Below are 442 nucleotides of genomic sequence, written 5' to 3' on the forward strand. Positions count from 1 at the left end.
GCTGGGGTGCGTGAGGTAGCATGGGGCGAAGCGTGGCCCTGGTACCCCGTGTGTATTAGCTGCTGGGGGCCGTGCGCCCCGAGGCACTCACCTGGGCAGGGAGGGGGCCTCAGAGGCACCCCCTCGGTGGGACAGGCCCCTGTGGCACCTTGCGAGGGGGAGCTGTCCCTGGCAGTGTCTTCCCAATCAGTAGGCGGGCACTATGTGGCCACAATGCCCCCCGTGCCCCCGGGACTCAGGGTCCTGGCTCTGGCGACAGGCTCCCCGCGGGGCCTCCGAGAGCTGAATGACAGCTGACACAGAGCAGCAGGCCTGGTGGTGCTGCCCGCAGCCCTGGGAGGTGGGCACTGGGCACGGAGCCCGAGTCCTCAGCTAATCTCATTTCAGGCCATTAGGGCCGAGGAGGCCGGCGTGTCCGGCTCCGCCGCCTGCCCCGGGCGCC

Source organism: Myotis davidii, unplaced genomic scaffold, assembly GCF_000327345.1.
Source record: "Myotis davidii unplaced genomic scaffold, ASM32734v1 scaffold609, whole genome shotgun sequence".
NCBI classification, from domain to species: Eukaryota; Metazoa; Chordata; class Mammalia; order Chiroptera; family Vespertilionidae; genus Myotis; species Myotis davidii.